Consider the following 14878-nt stretch of genomic DNA (forward strand, 5'->3'; position numbering starts at 1 on the left):
AACATATAGCAGCACTTAGGGCAGTGGTTCTTAACCTGTGGGCCACGGAAAATTTGGTCTGCAAGCCTCCTTCCTCTTTATTTTATTTCCACTCCTTTTGCGCCGCCTGCTGCTCCTTCCGTCTCTGCCCACGGCATATGTTCTGTATCAGAAACTAGAGCTGATGTGGTCTTCTTCAGGCGGCTAAATATCTTTTGACCAAAAACGGGCAACAGCAATGGCATTGTCTGTAGCCTCCAAAACTTCTTCCTCTGTACATGAGGCAGGGCATAGTGGACAAGTATACAGGTGTGGAGTTGTCTGTTCTGCTCCACAGTCACACAAGGTGTGGGATTTTTCTAGGTAAAGGTAAAGGTTTTCCCCTGACATGAAGTCCAGTCGTGTCCAACTCTGGGGTGTGGTGCTCATCTCCATTTCTAAGCCAAAGAGCTGGCGTTGTCCAAGGTCATGAGGCTGGCATGACTGCATGGAGCGCTGTTACCTTCCCGCTGGAGTGGTATCTATTGATCTGCTCACATTTGCATGTTTTCGAACTGCTAGGTTGGCAGAAGCTGGGGCTGACAGAGGAAGCTCACGCCGCTCCTTGGATTTGAACCTGCAACTTTTCGGCCAACAAGCTCAGAAGTTCAGTGGTTTAACCCACTGCGCCACCAGGGGCTCCATGAGATTATTCTAGGTAGTGCCATTTTGCCAGGTTGTCTTTTGATCTGCTCACTCCACTTCTGAGTCTGTTCAGGGACTTCCAAGTTGTCCATTCTTGGCTTGCCCCTGGAGGAAGACAGTCTCTCCTGGGGGGGGCATCCAGTTGGGATTTCTTGGTTTAGCTGCCCAGAGGGCTCAGGTTGCATTGCAGCAGGTGGTCAGTGACCTCCCAATTGATGCAAAAATGGCCAAAGATGCTTATTTTAACATAGGATGATTTTTGTTAGATTCCTTCACTTTAGATTGTTGTGGGGTTGTTAAAGAGTGGGTGTCATTTCTAAATGTGTTTCAGTTCTCCAGTTCTTTTAGGTAGTGCCACTTTGCCAGGTTGTCTTTTGATCTGCCCACTCCGCTTCTGAGTCTATTCGGGGACTTCCAAATTGCCCATCCTTGGTTTGCCCCTGTTGGGATTTCCAGTTTTAGCTGCCCAGAGGGGATACCCTTGCTGTTGCTGGGGGGAAGCCAAGAGGAGTGGTAGTTCTCATAAAGTTTTTCCTTGATTTGAGTCTACTTGGAGGAGGCTGGTAGTCATTCATTTAGTTCACAGTGTTCAACCTGAGGCAGAAGGGGATCCACCTCCTTGGCTGGGTCACTTCAGAGACCGACAACAGAGGAGGCCTCCTCCTCCTCCTCCTGGTGCCTCTGAGGCGACCCAAGGAAGCGGCCCCTTGAGTTCCCTCAGAGCGGAGAAAAGGGCGGGAAGGGCGTGACTGCGGTTGTTTTTCCCCGCTTTAGGTTCGCCTCCAGGCAGGGAGGGAGGGAAGGAGGGAGAGAGAAGGCGAGAGGGCGTGTGTGTATATGTGCCTCTCTCTCTCTCTTGCGCTCTCTCTCTCTTCCTGACTCCAAGCAAGGCGCTCACACCTCTTTCCCTGACAGGAGGAGGCTGAGGCAGCTGGAAGGGCGAGTTTGTCGGCGGGGCGGCTCCTCCTCCTCCTCCTCCCGGGGCGCTGGGGGTAATTAGGAGCGTGAGGGGAGCCGCCGCCTCTCCCTCCCTCCCCACCTCCTTCCTTCCTTCCTGAGGGAAGGGCAGAGTCAGTGCGCGCCCGACTTGTTTGTGTGGGAAGGAAAGGAAGGAGGGAGGGAAGGAGGCCGAAGCCTCGCCCCGACCCCTGGCTCGGATTGAGGCCTCCGCCCGAGCCTAGCCGAGCGGAGACGCCCTGCCTGTTTGCCCCGGCTGATCCCGGCCCCTCCCCGCCCTCTCCCTCCCTCTCTCCCTCCCTCTCTCCCTCCCTTCCTTCCAGGGAGCCTGGCAGGGCAGCGCGCGCCACAGAGAGAGAGAGAGAGAGTGAGTGAGCGCGCGGCGCCGGCGTCATGTGACCGCGCTCTTGCTGCTGCTGCTGCTGCTGCTGAGTGCCAGGCGCCTGAGCCTTCTGAGAAGCAGGCGGACGGAAAAAGGAAAGGACGAACGGAGGAGGCTTCGAGTGAGGAAGGAAAGAAAGCCCTCACGTTTCCCCCACACACACAAGGCGACGAGCAGATACAAGGGAAAGCAGGGCCACCCGGACTGCAGGAGCCACTTTTCCGCCTACTGCTGGAGAAAGTTTCCCAAAGTGAGTCTCTCCCAGGGAGGGAGGTGGGGAGCGAGCGACGTGTCTGGTGTGTCCTGAGCCTGGGAGGGGAGGGAGGGAGGGAGGGGGACGGACGGTGACCCTCGAGGCCTGGCGCCTCCAGGACAGTTGCCCAGAGCGAGGACTTCTCTCTCTCTCTCGTGCCCCTTCCTTGAGGATGGCCGGGTGGAACCTTCTCCAGGGACTCTCTTTGGCAGCTGGCTCCGGGTAGGCTTCCCATGCTGTGGGTTTGTAAACTTCTCTGGCTCTGGGAGAGGGAGCGCCATTCATCCTGTCACTGGCAGGTGTGGGATCTGGCATCAGAGGCATCTGGCAAAACCCTCAGGTACCAATGCCACTGTGGAGAAGGAGCGCGTGTGTATATATACATTCATACATACATAAATTGCCTTTCTACTTTTGCTTTAGATCAAATTTATGTAATACACACAGAAACACACACACATATACATTACCTTTCTAGTTCTACTTTAGACCAAATCTAGGCAATACAAACACACACTCACACACACACACACATAGATACATAGATTGCCCTTCTAGTTCTACTTTAGATCAAATCTATGTAATACACACAGATACACACACACACACATACATACATTGCCTTTCTAGTTTGACTTTTGATCAGATCTATGTAATACACACAGAGACACACACATATAAATTATCTTTCTAGTTCTACTTTAGACCAAATCTATGTAATGCAAACACACACACATACATACATACATTGCCTTTCTTGTTCTACTTTAGATCAAATCTATGTAATGCACACATAAATACAGATACACACATACATACATTCATACATACATATATAGATTGCCTTTCTAGTCCTGCTTTAGACCAAATATGAAATGCACACATATAGATGCGCGCACACACACATACATACATTGCCTTTCTAGTTGTACTTTAGATCAAATCTATGCAATGCACATTTATATACAGATGCGCATACACACACATTCATACATACATATATACATTGCCTTTCTAGTTCTAGTTTAAACCAGGTCTATTTAATGCACACATATATACAGATGTGCACACACATATATACATAGGTTGACTTTCTAGTTCTACTTTAGACCAAGTCTATGTGATGCCCACATATATATGGATGCACATGCATACATATATATATACTAATGCACTTTCATATAGATACACACACAGAGATCTATAAATGCACACCAATAGGCTGTTAGGAATTGTAGTTGAAGTCCCAAATTATTATTATTATACTTATATTTATTCCCCGTCCTATCTCCCCCAAAGGGGACTCAGAGCACCTGGAGGGCTGAGGTTTGCCCATGCCTGATGTAAATACACACACACATATATATATATGCACATGCATGCATACATACACACACACACATATATATCGATGCACACATGTACATACATATAGATACATACACACATATATAGATGCACACATATACACAGGCATACACCTGGGATCATTGCAACATTGGACTTGACAGGACTTTGTAACTCACTTTAGGGAGGCATCCCACTTTTCAAGTGGGGAGGGAAGTTGCCCCATGTGGGTTTGTGTCTTTTTCTTGATTTGAGTCTGCAGTGCATGGGGATGCTCCTTTTTGTTTTGTGTTTTTTCAACTCAGACTGCCTCCATTATGACATCCTTGGAGGAAGTCCATTTAAATCGTGACGTTGGTAGTGCTGGCTGGTATTGGGAGCCTATGTGGTGAAGGAGTTTGAGTGTTGGACGACAACTCTATAGATGCCAGGGTTCAATTCCTGGCTCAGCCATGGAAACCCACAGGGTGACCTTAGGGAAGTCACACCCTCTCAGCTAGAAAACTCCAAGATAGGTTTGCTTAAGACAGAAACAGCTTGAAGACACGCAACAACAAAGTCATGTTTTGAAGAGAAACCCATTAGCCTCACCTTAAATTTTGTATATACTGTACTTAATATCCTCAGTCACATCTAAAGTAATGCCTGTTGAAATGGAATATAAGATCCAACATGTTTGGATTGTTTTTTATGTATTATTGTTTCACTGTACCTAAATTCAGTTGCAGGTTGGAAGAATAAATTAATTCCAATGTCAATGTTCCTATTGAAGTCCATATTTGTTTTGAGATGTCATGTTTTCAGTAGAAGTTAAAAGTAGCAACAATAGTATTCCAGTAGTCTAAGCCTCATTGGTTTCATTTGAAATCAGTGTGTTTTTATTGTTTTTAAGACACAACAATCCATCAGTATTAAGTTCTTTTGGGGTAAATGGGTCATCTTGCACACGACTGTAAACATCAGTATTGGAAACATTATTGACACTTCAGCTTCCTCCTTCTCTGAAAGTTGCTTTCCTTGTTCTTAAAGGCATTGTGATGCTATTTATTTTGGATGTTTGTCAGGTCCAGGCTTGGTACTTAAATGCTACATATGTGAGATATAAGAATAGTACTTCCTCTTGAGAAAATTGTGCTTGAATCCTCCAGAGTTTTCTTCTTAAACCAGAAATTCATAGATGAATTCGGTCACACTGTCCCTTCTCATGCTGCTTGCTGGGGGGCTGGATGTGGGCTGTCATCTGAGCTGTATCTCTTGCACAGTTGTGTGTGCAACTTTTTGTAAAGGCAGGAAGCGCCACTGTTCACAGGGCTGAATTTCTTTGAGTTGCTGGGAAAATCTGGGTCTCCTTGATGGTGAGGTCTTTGATGCTTTATAAAGTTTTAAGTCCGCAAAGCTTTATTAGCTGCGCTGAAAACCCTTGAAAAGTTCTTCAATCGTGTTTTCCATAGAATAATTTCCAATGTTTTCCTTATATGGATAGATTACAGAATAGGAATCAGATGTAGATTATGCCACTAGTTTGACCTATAGATAACTTTGTTGTTGTTAATTGCCATCAAGTCCACTTCAGTTTATGGAGACCAACTCGGATTAACTTAATTTGGTTCTTTATGCTTTAAGACAATGGCTTTGTTTTGTTGCACCAAACTTTTAGAATGCTTATTTCTCTTTCCTTTGCTCCCAGTCAGAGTGAAGGCAGACTTCCAGGTTTTTCTTTCACTGAATTTTACACTGGGGAACAAAGATAATACAAAAAAGCAAAATCTTAAAGAATGGCAATGCTTCATAATAATAAAAGCCATTTTCTTTATTTAGGCAACATGTCTTAAGTTTTAAGGTCACCAATGTTGTCGACCAAAACTAAAGTTATAATCTAACAAGTAGAGAAGAGATTTAGCATTCTACAGACTGATGCTCTCAAGATGTGTTGCATGACAGTATCCATCATCCTCAGCCATCATCAGCAAGCAGAGCTAGTATGGAATAGTGAGGGGTTGGCCATCTGCCACATCTGGAGTAATATGTTGGATTAAATAAACCTTCTCTTTTGCCAAAGAAACAGGCCTATAGCAATCTAGTCAGCAGTTCTTTGTAGACATTTACTTTGAAATAAACCCCATTAAACTCAGTGGGACTACATTCTGAGTAAACATGCATAGAATTTGCACAGTAAGCAGATTTTGTCCTTTACATTTCTGAAAGCTGAAAACAAACAAAAATAAGAGAACTGGAATTCTTGTTATGAAAAAAAACCCATGTCATTTAGAAGTGTAAACTTAGACCCCTTCAACACAGCTGAATAAAATCCCACATTATCTGCTTTGAAATTGAATAAATGGCAGTATGGACTCAGATAACTAAGGGCCCTTCCTGACAGGCCCTATATCCCAGGATCTGATCCCAGGTTTTCTGTTTATCCCAGATATCTGACAGTGCGGACTCATATAATCCAATTTAAAGCAGAAAACCTGGGATCAGATCCTGGGATATAGGACCTGTCTGGAAGGGCCCCCAGTTCAAAGCAGATATTATGGGATTTTCTGTCTTGATATTATTCTGGGTTATATGGCTGTGTGGAAGGGCCCTTAATCTAAATTAACATCTGTAAGCCTCTCTAATTTCATAACAAAGTATGGGGCATCTCTATATTTATCTCATCAATCACAATAAAGCAGCAATGTTTATAATATGTTCTTGTCAAAAATGAATACCGTAAGTGCATTTAGATATAAATAAAACTAGATATAAAATGAACTTCAGAAGTGTGCTTCCTGGAGTTTCTCTGACTGGGTCAGTTCAGGCTTCATAACTAATGATGATTTATCATAATAGGAATGAGTGTAAAGATCTGAAACTATTGCTTCTGTTTTTAATTAACCATAATATAGTCTGGCATCTAAATTGCAAACTGTTGTTAATTTTAACTATGATCTGTTTGAAAACAGCCAGCTACATGACAAACAGTTTGAAGTTGTCATATTTCGAAGAATCAGTAGTTAAGATTTGCCAGAGTTCATTAAGCTGTGCTTAATTAAAATAGATGCAACAGCTTCTTCTCTGAACTCCTCTTTCTAAGAAGAGGAGAGAGGGGATGGAAGCACATGGGTCCAAGGTTTGATGCAACAATAAACTATGCTTTTCCATGAAATATGAACCACCAGCTCATCTTTTGTTTTGGTATTTTTTTTCTTTAATATATATTGGTGTTGTATAATAATAAGATAATGATAATAATAATAATAATAATAATAATAATAATAATACTTCATTTGTATTCCGCCCTATCTCCCCAGTGGGACTCAGGGCAGTATAAATTTTTCTTTCTAGTTAACTTTTCCTACACGTGTTGTATTCTGTCTGTGCCTCTATCAGATGTTAGTATGCTCTGACATCTCATACTAAAGACATCCTATATGACTGAAGGCTAAAAAGTACCATGAAGCATAATTGGCTGTTCCTTCTGTTGTCATAATTGGCTGTTCCTTCTATTTTCTATTTTTTGGGAGGGAGGGGACTTTGTAGGGTCCATCCTTGGAGCTATGAGAACAAAGTTTGTGCTTGTTCAAAATATCAGAGTGTTTAAAAAGAACAGGTAGTCCAGGGTTAATTATTATCTTGAACTGTGTTGAAGAACCCTTCCCTTTTCGCCACACCATATACGTTGTGGTTTACTTTGTCTAGTATAGATATTAGCCCAGTGCTTATCAAGGGCAGGTCTCCTTTGTAAGGACAGTAGTTTATATTCACACCCCTCCCTGACTAAATGCTTACACCCAGCTTGTTTGTTTGCTTGCTTGCTTTTCCTGTTTTGTTTTGTTTTGAATCCAGCTGCACATGAATATAGGGGTCAGAGAGGGCCACCTAAATGTTTCTCTGTGCTTTCTTTCCAGCCCAGCCAGCAGAGCTGTTTCCTGTTCTTTGTTTCAAGGCTGGGGTTTGCGTCATACATTCCAAGTAGCATATGTGTGCTCTTTCCTGTTTGAGGCTGTTTTCTGGTAGATCAGTAGCCCAGACCCGGCCCCTTGTCACTGCCCTGCAACTCCCAATCCCCACCCAGTGAATTATCATGTCTCTACACACTCACTGTTGCCTAAGATGCCTGGGTTATGTCACCACCAAAAGGCCTGCATTCACCTATTAACTTACACTATTCTGTACTGTGGTTTATCCTCAAAGATAATTGAGGATTCTTATCCTGAATTTGACTTTTAAAAGAAGAAGAAAAAACAGATTTGACTCCTTTAAAAATAACTTGCAGTAGTTTGAATTGGAAACAATCCTTGCACACCCTGTATATCTGCTGTTCTTTGTTGTTGTTCTTTTCATGTCAGGGGCAACTTGAAGTCGCTTCTGGTGTGAGAGAATTGGCTGTCTGCAAAGACATTGCCCTGGGGACCCAGGCATGGGTTACAATCCTGTGGGTGGGTTCTCTTGTTCCTGCATGAGAAGCTGGAGCTGACAAGATAGGAGCTCACCCCACTTCCCAGATTCGAACCACCAAGCTTTCAGTCAACAGTCCTGCCAGCACAAGGGTTTAACCCATTGTGCCACCGGCAAAGGGACATCCTTTAGTTGAGCTATTCACCAATTTGTGTTAAAATATATTCACATCTGAAAGGTTTTATAGGAATCACTTTTAGTGTTTTTTGATCAGCTTTATTTTTATGTGGAAAAAAACCTAATATTTGCAGCAGTGGTTCTCAACCTGTTGGTCCCCAGATGTTTTGGCCTTCAACTCCCAGAAATCCTAACAGCTGGCAAAATGGCTGGAATTTCTGGGAGTTGTAGGCCAAACACCTGGGGACCCACAGGTTGAGAACCACTGATTTACAGTATTTAAAGTACATTTCCAAGCAATCAGAGAACATCGGATTTGTTATTTCAATAGTGCTAGAAGAAACCTTTTTAAAAAAAGAAATCCCTACGCAAGCCAAAAATTATACACAAATTAAGGCATTGATACTTTTGGAATTGAAATATATTTACAGTTTCACTGTGTTCAGCTTCTACATTGAGACAGAATGTCATACAGGGTTAGTCAAAATGCATAGGCCAAAGTATTCCTAAACCATTAATACTTTTCAGTTGTTTCTATTCAAGACAAACAGTCACATAGATTCTTGTAAGAAGTGCTTCCGAGTCTTCATTTTGAACAGACAGCTGTCATTTTTCTATATTATGGAAAACATTCCTCTGATATGGTAGTACACTGATGGATACAAGGACACATTCGCAGTGAAAGTAGTTAGAAAATCTTCAAGAAGAGTTTCAAAAGAACTTGGAATATCTGTGAATATCTTGGTTTTGCTAGTAATTGAATTAAAATACATTTAGCAGTTAACAAACATTCAAATATAGCCCCCCCCCCCCCCCCCCGGTGGCACAGCGAGTTATACTGCTGAGCTGCTGAACTTAGTGACGGAAAGGTTGGCGGTTCAAATCTGGGGAGCAGGGTGAGCTCCCTCTGTTAGGGCCAGCTTCTACCAACCTAGCTGTTTGAAAACATGCAAATGTTAATAGATCCATGCAGTCATGCTGACCACATGACCTTGGAGGTGTCTACAGACAATGCCGGCTCTTCGGCTTAGAAATGGAGATGAGCACCACCCCCCAGAGTCAGACATGACTTAATGTCAGGGGAAAACTTTACCTTTACCTTTAACATTCAAATGGAAAATTATATTATTATAAATCAGTAAAAAAAGAAGGGGTGCATTATGAATTTAAGGTCAATTAAAAGAATGCTACGAATTTCAGTATTTGTTGTTAGCTGGTATGACAGATCTGAATATAAGAAAAAACACCTTTTACCAGTTCTGCATATTATGCATGTTCAAAGGAAGTTTACAACCAATCTCCTCTAAATTCTGAACTAACATTATTAATTCATCTATGATTAATAAACAGTATCTCAAATGATACCTAATGTTGTCTGCACTAATGCTTGTTATATTGTACAGCCACTATCCAGACCAAGAAACTTGGCCATGGAAGAAGATTTTGTGGGTCTTAACACAGACTAGGACAACCAGTTACATACATTAGTTTTAACCAAGTGCTTTATGGCTGAAACTTGCTTATATTTAGACAGATTGTTAAATTGTCACATATGCTCAGGTTATGCATGAACTTATGATATTTTGCTTTGTTTTTGTTTTCCTCCTCAGAAGCACAGTTACCCAGAAAATACTTGCATGTAATATACAAGATAATCTCTTGGGTAAGTTTTTAAAAATATATATTCATTCTTCTGTCTAATAGCTTTTGAGATATAAAGAGGTATTTTGATTCACAGCATTGTGTTCATAAAAGTGTACCTTACACAACAGCCTCATCTGGATGTCATGCTGTTCCTTGGTTCTGCAGTCACCCTCAGTCTCATATTCTCTTTCATCCCTATTCCTCTCCCTTGTGGCCAAAAGGAGGAATTCAAAACTTTTTACTTCTTGTTTTTCTTAACTGTGTTTTTCATAGCTCACTGACAAACTGGTTATATTAGCTCTTCAAATCACATTTTTAAATGTTTTTTTAATTAATTTAATGTAAAAGACGTGGGGGAGGGCAACCTGTCCTAAAGTCACATATAAGCAGACCAATTAAGATATTTTTCTTTCTTAAAAATCATCTCCCTTGATTTAAACTTCCAGCTATCTAGCTCCAAATACAAAAGGTTATAATAAAGCAATCACGTCTAGTTTTTATTTTATTTTACCAGGAATTTTGTAAAACATAGGAAAATTAAAATATACAGCTTAAAATTACATATATAGGAAGGGTAGTGGCAGAATAAAATAAACTGGTAAAAGTTATATTTAAAATGTCTGGGATTTTTCAAAAAATAAAGTTTTGACTTGATTTCAGGTATAAGACATGGAGTTTTTTTGTTTGGTTTGGTTTGTTTTTTTTTTTTTTTGCTATGGCTGAAAAGACCTAATCACCATTTGTCCCGCGCTGTATGCTGATAATAAAATTAAGACTCAGTATGTTGGCTGGCTTTTATGGATGCTCTACTCTAAATTTACATAGGCATACTAAAATGCTTCTCATTTCAGATTAATGTTTGTAGAATTAAAAACCCCATTCAATCATTTGTGTTCAGAAAAGTAAGGTTGAGGCACAGATGATGCTCCCACTGCAAATAAAAAGGACTTCCCCATAAATTTTAGTGCAGCAGACTCTCAGTTCACTGGAACTCAAGCAACCAGAACTCTTAAGCAACTGGAAAAAATAAACTACAATTGTATACTGCATTCACAAAGCTGTTTTTATAATGCAGTAAAACCATGTCTATCCTAAACTAAACTTAAGTTTGTTTTTATTTGTTTTTAATTATAGTGTTTCAGTATTAATATCAAGTCAAGTTATAGTATGGTATACTTGTGGTGTAGTATTAGGCCTATTTTAATAGTAACTCACAAACAATCAGAAACTACATTTATCCAACATCTTTGGGTGCAGGTTAACTGAAGGTCCTTCCAGACAGGTCCTATATCCCAGGATCTGATCCCAGGTTTTCTGCTTTAAACTGGATTATATAAATCTGCACTGCCAGATAATCTGGCAGATAATTCATTGATGCTCATCCCATTATATATAGCATAGCAAAATGGCATTCCTTATGTAGAGTGGGATAATCAGTTCATGTTTTAGAATTGTTAAAAATGTTTTCAAACTGTGGATGTTTGAATCCATGGATTTCGAATTCATGGCTACAGAGGGCCGGATGTGATTGGGTACCTAACACCATATAGATTATTATTGTAATACAATACACTTGTTGTGTTGATCATTGGATTGCTAGATTGTAATGTACATAGTGGGCCGTTTATATCTGCTTGGGCACATGTGTTAAACTCAAATCCTGTGGGGTGAATGTGGCCTGCCATGTCAGTTTACGTGGCTCTCCAGATGCTTGACCATAACTCCTGTGTTCTTCATAATTAGACATTATGACTACTGCTGATGAGAATTGTGATACAGTAACATCTGGAAGTCTGCAGTGTGTTCTGTTTAGACAGGATAGACAGGATGAATTTAGATACAAGACTTGTGAATATGATGCTTGCCATCAAAATGTTCTTTAACCTTGCTCCAAACTGTCACATGTGTTGTTGGGTTGCAATTCCCATTAGCCCAAGTTTGCATGCCGGATAATCAAAAATTATGGGAGTATTCAATAACATCCAATAACATGTGGCCGGCATGACTGCATGGAACACCATTACCTTCTCGCCAAGGCGGTACCTATTTATCCACTCACATTTGCATGTTTTTAACTGCTAGGTTGGCAAAGCTGGGCATAACAACAGGAGCTCACACCACTCACTGGATTCGAACCGTCAACCTTTCGGTCAGCGATTTCAGCAGCTCAGCGGTTTAACTCGCTGTGCCACCAGGGGGGCCTTGTTCATACATAATCCTAAATCAGGAATTATCACAGTATGCACACATTGTAATAAGTCTAAGTAAATCCTTGGATTATTTTCATTTCCTACAAAAACTGGGTTGATACATGTTGCATTTCTTAAATTTCCCAGAGTTCTGTGGTTCAAAACCGATTGCCTTATTTGCTCCATTCTAATGCTCACCTTTTTTGCTAAATGACCTCAACAAAATTACAATGTGCATTAGATTCGCATCATACTGTAATCTTAGTACTGAGACAAAGCAAAAGGGGAAGTTGCTTCAGGAACACCTGGAGCTCCTATTTGAGGGACATAATCTCTAATATAATGGCCATGGCTCATTGCTATGCCATCCTGGGATTTGTAGTTCTGCATTCTTTGGCAGAGAAGGCTCAAGACCTTGTAAAACTTCAGCCTCCATGATTTCATAACATTGAACCAAGTCAATTAAAGTGGATTCATTTTACCACATAGATGCATCCCAAGGTTTTCTTTCCCGTTGCTGGAAGCTTTGGTGTTCTAAATTACAAAGAGTGCAGTTTTTGCTGCTACACATTATATTCCGCAGCAAATCCTTTTTTTGTTTTCAAGGTTTTGAAAATCGAGTTGTGAATTAGATTCGATGGCGCATTAGACTTAAGTGAATACGGATGGTTGTTCGATAAACAAACAACAAAAACAGGTTTTGAGCATGTGCAGTTGAAACTGACCAAAGTTTATTTTACTTCACTATTTCTGAAGCTAGCTTTCATGGAAAGTGAAAGAAACTCATCTGGGACATCAATGTTTTGTTTAACAGCCCAATGTCAGGATTTGGACATTTATACTTGTTAGCTTAACTCAGATACAGGTCTCATTAAGATCCCAGGTGAACTGGATCATCCTCGTATTGTATTTAGGCACCACAGGGCTGATAGATGTTACTTTGTATGGTGTTTCGCTGCCACAGGGCTAATCCATGTCAACCTAAGGGGTCAGTGTGGAAATGAGCCCAAGGTCAATTCTGCAGTGTGTCAAAGGCTTGTAAAACTGATTTATGCAGTCAGTTGAACTTGCAATAAATCTTAATAATATTTCAGGCCACTAGCTCAATTTTGGAATGGATTAGATTATGCTCATATCAGAATGAAGTTGTGCACTTCATTGATGATGACAGTGTGGATGTAAAATTAAATTAAATCAGGAAAAATCATTTATAGATGTATTAGATCCTTATATTCACAACTTTTAGCAGTGAAAATATGTACAGTATCTGAAAGGTAAATTTGTATAATCTTGCATTTTGGAGAGACAATAACACCGGAAAGAACCCATAAGAGACTCTTCAAAACAAACAAAAATGCCTATGTCAACTAGCTTTGAAATTTTATGTTTTCATTCCAAGGCTGGTTGCCTCCATTCCATGATTTGACATGTGACATGTTTACTCTAAGGAAGAAATAGAATGCTTCCCTCATTAAGATTTCATCTAATGCCAGAGCTTCCTTTTAGAGCTGCTAATAATCATTGCTGATTTACTTTAAGAGGAACTATCATAACATTCATGTAAATTAAACAGAAATATAGTACAGACTTTAAATATTAAGGCAATCCAAAATGGGAAAATGGTTTGTTTCTGTCTGGTACTTGTGGTCAGCATGCAGCTTGAAAGACTTGGCATGCCAGGGAATGACCAAACAGTATTTTAAAGTAAAAATCCAATCATATTTAACTATTTTTCCATACTCATACTTTCTGTTCTTCTTCTTTGGTTTATATTTTTCATGATTCATATATATCCATGCTAATTTTGTGTCTTACTGATTTTCCCTCTGATTTTTACATCTCAATCAGATCTAATAACATGAGCTCTTGCCTCTTTCTGTGTAGCTTGCATGAATTTTATTCCAATTTTCATCAGCAGAGATAAACGTTTAACCTTTGGTAAGAGCATGTAACAGTAATAGGTGTACAATATATAATCTCCCTCTTGAAACTTGTTCTTTGTGTTGTCACCAAAGGAAACCACTGTTAAATTAAAACAGAAGTTACTTTGAACCCTAAAATATGCAAACATTAAAATAGAAGTAAATATTTTAATGATTTTAAAAACAATTAAAACCCATAAAACCGATTAAAAGCCTATTCATGACTAGTTCTTAAAGGCCTCCTTCTTTAAAAGTCTGTCTGAATCAAAACCTGCTGCCAGAAGCATAAGGAGGGGGCCATACTGGCTTTCCTGGGAAGAAGGGAGTTCCAGAATCGAGGGTCAGCCACCAAGAAATAAGGCCTTCTCTCTCATTCCCACTAACCAAGCTTGCAATGAAGGTGGGACCGTGAGAAGGGCCTCTCTTGACTTTGGGCTCAGGCAGGTTTGTACAAGTAGATGTGCTCAGAAAAATAGCCTGACCCTGTATCTGGTACCATAAACTTTTCAAAAGCCTTCCCTTTCAACATAGTTTGTCATGGGAAGGGCTACCACTTGAGAAAACGTCTAATTTATGTCAGCGATGATATTTCCTAATCTACTTGATTAATACTTGAGTTATCTAATTGCACCTTAACTCAAATGGATTAAAATAAATAAATCTCGCATAAATAGTTTGTATTGCCACATAACTTTGAGAGCAACTGTATGTTAAAAAAATTGCATGACATTTTCAAGAATGCAAATTCTCTCAAAACACCTTCCCCCTAAAAATTAATACTGTGCTGTATTGTTAAGACAAGTCTGGAATTTGAGATATATTGCTTGCATTCAAGAAAACACAATTCAGAGCTGTCTGGTTTCAGCAAACTATTGTTGTAGCGACCCTAAAGTGACCCTATCACGGGGTTTTCTTGGCAAGATTTGTTTAGAGGAAGTTTGCCCTTGCTTTCCTCTGATGC

The 14878-nt window shown here is 40.4% G+C and overlaps 1 protein-coding gene across 3 annotated transcripts in view; it reads left to right on the forward strand.

Moving 5' to 3' along the window:
- The first annotated feature begins 1682 nt into the window (after positions 1 to 1682).
- The window catches only part of KLF3 (KLF transcription factor 3), a 48483-nt gene continuing 35287 nt past the window's right edge, over positions 1683 to 14878 (forward strand). The window contains exons 1-3 of one of the 3 annotated variants that reach the window (XM_060777829.2): positions 1683 to 2252; positions 9773 to 9825; positions 11889 to 12044. The gene's annotated coding sequence lies outside the window, so the exon portion shown is untranslated. Of the gene's footprint in view, positions 2253 to 2397; positions 2478 to 9772; positions 9826 to 11888; positions 12045 to 14878 lie in introns of those variants that run through there. The other 2 variants (XM_060777828.2, XM_067469027.1) reach the window with 2 other exon arrangements.

This window comes from Anolis sagrei, chromosome 5, assembly GCF_037176765.1.
Source record: "Anolis sagrei isolate rAnoSag1 chromosome 5, rAnoSag1.mat, whole genome shotgun sequence".
Lineage (NCBI taxonomy): Eukaryota > Metazoa > Chordata > Lepidosauria > Squamata > Dactyloidae > Anolis > Anolis sagrei.